This window comes from Pagrus pagrus (genome assembly GCF_965226575.1).
Source record: "Pagrus pagrus genome assembly, chromosome: 20".
Classification (NCBI taxonomy): domain Eukaryota; kingdom Metazoa; phylum Chordata; class Actinopteri; order Spariformes; family Sparidae; genus Pagrus; species Pagrus pagrus.
In genome coordinates this window covers 18,008,280-18,014,431 of record NC_140207.1, presented here as the reverse complement: position 1 = coordinate 18,014,431, position 6,152 = coordinate 18,008,280, and the positions used below count along the sequence as shown (strand labels likewise).

Here is a 6,152-nt window from a genome sequence, read left to right as displayed (position 1 = left end):
AGTAGCAAGTTAACGTGTCTGTGGCTGAAGAGTTGTGTTTAAAAAAAAAAACGTGACCACCGTACAGCTGTGACTCTCTTCCTGTCCCGTCAACAATAAGAGTCATGTCCTCTGGTGTGCCTCTTTGTTTAGTTCTCGTTTTAGTTTGTGGTATTCAAAGTCGGTGAAACGGAATTTTCTCTTATTTTGACAAAAAAAGAAGAAATAAAAGGGGTGTGGGAAAGCAGTTTATAATTCCATTTACTGACTGGATTTTGTTCAGTTAACTTACACAGTGACACTGATCCATTGAGTATTACTCAGTATTCAGCGTCAGAGTAGACCATAATCACACGGCGGCCATTTTCCTCCGACGTCACCCTCAGGGCAGGAAGCTTGAATGTCCTTTTGCTGTGTTCCAGGTAAGAATAAACTTAAGAAGTCTTACAAATCATTATCGTTTCACCAATTCCTGACTGACCAGCAACCGAAAAGACAATGGATAGTGGATAACAGGCCACATTTCAAGGTAAAACAACATACTCGATAACCCATCTGCTAACGTTAGCATACAACCACTTCCTAGCTAACATTAGCATTTGATTACAACCAGTGTGCTGCTTTACTTTCATGATGTTCATTGATATTTAAGAATAATTTTACGCCTTTCCTACCATATTGTGTAACACTAACAATAAGTAATGTTAGCTAGGAGGTAGTTGAATGCTAACGTTAGCTAATGGGTTTCCAAATATATTGTTTGACCTTGAAATGTGGCTCAACGTCCCTCAGAATTTTCACCATCCATTGTCTTTTCAGTTGCTAATCAGTCAGGAAGGGGTGAAATGATAACAACTTGTCATAATTCCCGACATAGACACTGGTTTTTGTTTGCTAATTTGAACACTCACCTGTCCAAAACTGTATATGTGCATCCAGTATACTGAAATGCATGCAAGACCTCAGAAACGAGTTCGTCCCATTTAGCTGCTTCTTTATCACTTTGTACAATTGAAGTCCAAATAGTTATCTTTCCTCCGTCTCATAAATTAATTTCCAGTTTAGAATAATTTCCCCATGACATTATTTTTATTGTTTTGCAGCTACTAAACAACAACTTCTCCTTTTACTTCTTTAATGCATATTACAAATGTGACATTCAGAGCACGGAGGGCTAATAAAGAGGCAATACATCACCATGCCTTTTATTGGAATAGTACAGTAATGTGCTCTAATAATGATGATGTGTTTGCGTTTGTGGTTTGGGAACAAAGCTTTATTGTTTATGGCATGTACAGTAGAACTGCCCCAAGAAAGAGGCACATATGTGTTAAAACATACTGTGTCTAAAAATGGAAACACATTTCCAACATATTCATCCTGTAAATGCATAACTTACCATCTCACTAAGAGCATGATTGGCATGGCTGAGCCGATATATATGGTCCAACTGAAGCTGGGTTTATCTTTTATTGCTTCTGTGTGAATAAAATGAGGAAACTCTCCTCAGTCTCTGCTACAGACTGGCTGCTCTGACTTAAAAGCATCAAATTAAAGGTTTTAAATTCCTCGGTAATGGGACCAGAAAGGATGCAAGGAGTATTACAGTATGCAAGCGGTAGGCAAGCTGCCTTTGCTTCATCATTGTAAGTGCCAGTATATCATGTGGCCTCACAGTTTGTGCCCAAACGTGCAAGACTTATAAGAGTTGATGCAGTGAGTAGCCTCCAGGCATGAGTGTGAAGCAAATGAGTGCACCTGCAATACAATTCACATTAATACAAGTTTGTATTGATCCCTGCTGGGCTATTAGCACAACATAAAGAAATAGGCTACATAGAGGCTGTAGAACAAATGGGATTAAATACACATCTGAATCAGGGTGTGCAAAAAAAAGTGATGCAACATAACCTCACAGAAAGACATGATAAAAGTAGAGCAATCAAAATGTATTACATAACAAAGACAGGCATGTTAGAGGATGAGAAATCCGATATGTCAAAAGAAACTCTATATAGCACAGGGTGTGCAGAAATGTGCGGGTAATCACATTAACAGCACTACATGAGGTCGCTCTTATGGTACGCACAGGAACAACTGAAGATAAGAAGAGAGGAACGACACACCTACAGGATTAATTTCCCTTTGCAGATAAAAATATGATACACAGAGACATTTAGATCTGCAGAGGAAGGAACATTCAGAAAAATGCTGCTATGCAAAGAATGTATGTTGCAGGATCGTACCGATACATTTACATACAAAGACGGAGCACAGGCCCGTGCAAACAATGCTATGGAGATTAGTCTTCGGCATCTGCAGCTGTAAACACGTCTGTGATCTAGAATTCCTCACTCTGCATCTCCACTTCTTCGTATTTGTGCAGATGACTTGGATGAACGTCAAAGGAGAAAAAAAATGGCCAATGAAACTCTTTTGTTTATCCACATTGTATTCAAATCAAGACTGATTGAGAGTGGAGGGAGTTCATGTGGCTGAGCTGCGAGCATCCAGCTTTTTGTCTTCCACTGGCCGCACACGGGATGCCATGGCTGGCATAGCATGGATGACAGGAGAGGTGGCTAGTGGCCGGATGCTGGTGCACCTCTCAGCACCCTTCTCCTGTTTCAGCTTCATCTCCGAGACTAGAAGGACGGCCATGTGGCCAGGCAATTATCAGCATTCTTCTGATTAATACTGCGCCGGGACTGAGGGGAAACATACAAACACAAAAGTGTACCAACACGTGTGTGGCTCTTTCGAGGATAACACTGGTCTTAAGAATGCATTCACACAAAATTGCCATAACAAATAACCCCAGCAGTGTATGATGTTTATTGTAGCACTGCATCAAAACATGTTATTACTGCCTTTTGAATTTTACATCACACACTGATGAACGATTTGCCTATTTCACCTGGAATATGACCAGAATTAGAAGATAATGATGAACAATGTGAGCTTCCAAGAAACAGCATGATTATGTCTGGGCACATATGGCAGATGTGGTGTGGCTGCCAGGGCTTTGTTTTCACTGCCACGGCACATAATTAAAGTGCTTTAACAATCAAATAAGTGATCATATGTTCACTGAATCACTGAATATGAGCAAAAACAAGAAGACGGCACACAATGAGAGGGTTTGGGATGTAACAGAAGATGTCAGAAGATATTAAACTGAAATATAAGGGAAGTCTACAGCCTAGCAGCTCTTTGATGCTAACATGCTCAAAATGACGATGCTAACACGCTGTTTTTAGTGTGTTCACATGCTAACAAATACAGTCAGAAGTCAGTAGAACCCCTCCTCTGGAGACCATGAATGTCTTTACCAGGCAATCCATCTAATCACTGTTTATACTTTTTCTGAACAGTATAAACAGCTACTTGAAAATGAAGAAATATTTGATTACACTAGCTCAAGATTTATAAATGACTTTATAATTCAGCTTCATATGTAGACAATGAGAAATTATCAAATATGATAGCTCATTACAGACCAGTAATCCAACAAATTAGTCAAATCTGTGAGATTTTCCTAAAACTTACAGCAACTACGGTTTTACAGCAACATCACAACAGGAAAATAATGTATCACAAGCAGAAACGGATAGACTTAAACAGCAAACAACTACTTTACTCAGGTTTTTCTTTAAACCTTACTGACTTCATATGGATCATGTGTCTACACCTGCAATGTAAATAACAACCACCAACCATGGGCCCGTACTGATTAGATCACAACATGTAAAATGGATTTACAACCGAGAGTGACGGCTCGTTCTTGATCTTAAGAATTAGAGTTATTGATTTGATTGACAACAAGGTGTAAATCAATTCATATGCAAGCCTCACTAAAACAGTGGGAATAACAATGCCGTTTCCCTGGGATTGGTCAAATGGTGCAACTGACATTGTGTATAGACAATCATGGCCACCAGATGATGAATCCTCACGACTTCAATGACTTATCTTTGCCACAGCTGATTAAATAATTCCTGTATGTATCTCAACATCTATTTGATGGATTACCCACAAATTTTTGGCATTTGTGGCTAAAGACTGCTCACTTTGGTGATCCTGGCTTTTCAACATTAGATAAAAATTTAAATGTTTCTAAAACTCGCAGGTATTTTTGGCCAGATACCTGCAAAAGTAATGATGTTGCCATCAGCCATTGCTGTACATTGGTAGGCTAGCATGCTAAATGGTGAACATGGTAAACACAATACCTGCCTAACATCACCACATTAGCTTTGTCATAGTGAGCATGTTCGCAAACTGACGTTAGCATTTAGCTCAAAGCACCACGGTGCTTTATGCATGTATTGCTAATAAAATACTTAAAAAAATATTTAAGTAGTTTATTTGGCTGGTTCCTAAGATGGAGCCTGAAAAGGGAAAGGAAAAGGAAAGATGAAAAAAAAAAGAAAAATATAGGAGGAAGAAAAAGTGTTCCAGTGCAGGCCATTAAATTAACCATAGCACTGTTGCCAGATTAACATACATACCCTCCATGTTGAGCATTGTTATTTGATGCCAAAACCTGCCAAGTAACAGAGTGGCATCCCCTCCACTCCCCACTGTCCTGCCAGATGATCAAAGCCCCAAAGCTCTGCAGCCCCTCGAACATGAGGGCACTGCCACATTGTCGGCACTCCATCTATATCTTCTTGCAGTCCTGCCAGGCTGCAATTCAGAAAGCTTCGCCCTGCGCATTGTGTCACTTGATCTGGTGACAGTGGCTGATCTATTTGTGCAGCTCTTTTATCCCCTCTGTGAAGGGCATGTTATCTCCCTGCCAGAGAAAGCTAATGCTCTCCATTTCCTGCAGATTTGCTCTATGAAGATCATCTGTATCTTGAGACTGGGTTTAAATACATATTAATGTAATGGTTTTTTCTGTCCTTTCATAGTACTGTCAATGTTTCTTCTATTAATGCAACATTTCAGGAAGAACATCTTGCGCAGAAAGTTCAAACATACAGCAGCATGAATACCTTCAAATTTCTTCCAGAATGACATCCTCAACCATAACTCAGGGGTAACACCATAGTGGCGTTTATTCATTGTTTTCTAACTGCTATTGATTGTCTGACCCACTCCCATAGCACTCTATTTTGCTGGTTTAGGAGGCCAGAGGAGAAATCAATTGGCTGGGATACCCATGAGAGGCCGAGGATAAGTGGAGCCTGGCCAGGCCTTGCAGGGTTTCATCAGAGTTGGAACAGTGGAGGGGATCAGCTGGGGAACCATCAGGATGGAGGCAATGGAGTGGAAGATGCACAGAGAGAGTGCATGATGAATTAAAATGACAAAGAGAGTTTTTAACAGCTTTTTCAACATATAGTAATTTGCCCTCGGTGTTTGTTAAGTGCAAATTAACTCATGAATAAAGAGTTAAATGATGTTACAGTGGATCAAACAGTGCAACTTTGATGTCACAGTGGATCAAACAGTGCAACTTTGATGTCACAGCGGAACAATCACATCCAACTGTGATGTCACAGTGGATCAAACAGCACAACTTTGATGTCACAGTGGATCAAACATAACCAACTGTGATGTCACAGTGGAACAATCACATCCAACTGTGATGTCACAGTGGAACAATCACATCCAACTGTGATATCACAGTGGATCAAACAGTACAACTGTGATGTCACAGTGGATCAAACAGTCACAGTGGATCAAACAGTACAACTGTGATGTCACAGTGGATCAAGCAGTGCAACTTTGATGTCACAGCGGAACAATCACATCCAACTGTGATGTGAGAGTGGATCAAACAGCACAACTTTTATGTCACAGTGGATCAAACATAACCAACTGTGATGTCACAGTGGAACAATCACATCCAACTGTGATGTCACAGTGGAACAATCACATCCAACTGTGATATCACAGTGGATCAAACATAACCAACTGTGATGTCACAGTGGAACAATCACATCCAACTGTGATGTCACAGTGGAACAATCACATCCAACTGTGATGTCACAGTGGAACAATCACATCAAACTGTGATGTCACAGTGGAACAATCACATCCAACTGTGATGTCACAGTGGAACAATCACATCCAACTGTGATATCACAGTGGATCAAACAGTACAACTGTGATGTCACAGTGGATCAAACAGTCACAGTGGATCAAACAGTACAACTGTGATG

The 6,152-nt window shown here is 40.2% G+C and overlaps 1 long non-coding RNA gene across 1 annotated transcript; it reads left to right on the top strand.

The window, feature by feature from the left end:
* The first annotated feature begins 342 nt into the window (after positions 1-342).
* On the top strand, positions 343-5,822 carry LOC311249107. Its single transcript, XR_014621115.1, has 3 exons — positions 343-401; positions 4,933-5,023; positions 5,112-5,822. It is a non-coding gene; the product is annotated as an uncharacterized lncRNA (long non-coding RNA).
* Positions 5,823-6,152: the final 330 nt, after the last annotated feature.